The 1,309-nt window shown below is 46.5% G+C and overlaps 1 pseudogene; it reads right to left on the bottom strand.

The window, feature by feature from the left end:
- Window positions 1–908: 908 nt before the first annotated feature.
- On the bottom strand, window positions 909–1,077 carry LOC144111692 (U2 spliceosomal RNA; annotated as a pseudogene).
- Between the last annotated feature and the right edge of the window lie 232 nt (window positions 1,078–1,309).

Below are 1,309 nucleotides of genomic sequence, written 5' to 3' on the forward strand. Positions count from 1 at the left end.
CACACATCACGCAGTTCAACGTTTATCTTGAGGAAAAGGGAACAGAGAAGAAAAATTGTCTGCGCACACTCGCTGCACAAACAGCGCTCCGTGCCGTGCTGGACAAAGACGCCGTGACGAATTGTCGTCTGCAACATCGCTGAACCTAAGTTGGCGCTGTTGTCGGATGGTTGTGCAGAGAGTAATTTATTTTTGTCATTCTCTTTATGCTGGAAATGCAAGAACCGCGAGATGTCGCTGTTAGGTTTTTATTTATCAGCCGCCAATAAATGAAACCTATGAGCTAAAATATCGTCTTCCTGTGTTGCTCTTTATAGGTGCGTTGGGAGGCGTCGCAGATGAAGTTTTCATAAAGTCGCAATGGTACCAAGCGCTGGCATGCCCACGCTGACACCTGGAAACTAACCTGCAAGCTAACTCGCGAGCTCAATGCAGAGCCACACCACCGCGGCTATCGAGAACAAATGACGCCGAAAAAATTGTCTGTGGTTTAGCTCTGGTGAACTCTAGTTGAATTGCGAAAACTTCGTTTCCTCGGCACGTCGCCTACGCAGTGTCTCATTCCGACGCTCTTGAGAACTCAAAGCGGTCTCTGAAAAGTGACTCCGGGACGTGGCACGACTTCTAGCCGCATCTTCGTTACGACGCTTCTCGAGTCCTGCGGCGCGTTCTTCTGGCGTCTCTTAAGCGCGTTGTCTCTTCCTCGCTTCGTTCCATTGTTGTTGCGTCTCTTTCGCCCACGTCATAACGACCACAATACACTGCTACTACTGCTGTTGCTAATAGAAAGAAAGGAAAGTGCACGGGCCTGCCTACTAGCTCAATCCGAGCCACGCTCGCTGCCGCATGCTGAAAGCAGGAGAGTAAAGGATAGGAGAGCAAAGACAGAAAGAAAAGGCGCGCGCTAATATGCCCGGCCCGATCCCGGAGGCAGTGCAATACCGGGCCGACCCGTGCCAGAGTGCTTCAAGGCAAGCACTCCGCCATATTCCAAAAATAATCTTTATATATATATATATATATATATATATATATATATATATATATATATATATATATATATATATATATATATATATATATATATATATATATATATTTATATTTATATATATATACCGGCCGCGTGGTGGCACCCCTGTCCCTCTACCGCAGCGGAACACATCTAGGGCCGTATTACGCAACTGTCACAAATTCTACTTTTTTCTACAAAGGTACTTTTTGAAATTTGCTGGCGGGTAAATTTTGCTACCGCGGGAACACGATGACGGCGGTACAACGTCAAGCCGCTCTGCATGAAAGCAGCCGA

Source organism: Amblyomma americanum, chromosome 11 (assembly GCF_052857255.1).
Source record: "Amblyomma americanum isolate KBUSLIRL-KWMA chromosome 11, ASM5285725v1, whole genome shotgun sequence".
Taxonomy (NCBI): Eukaryota; Metazoa; Arthropoda; class Arachnida; order Ixodida; family Ixodidae; genus Amblyomma; species Amblyomma americanum.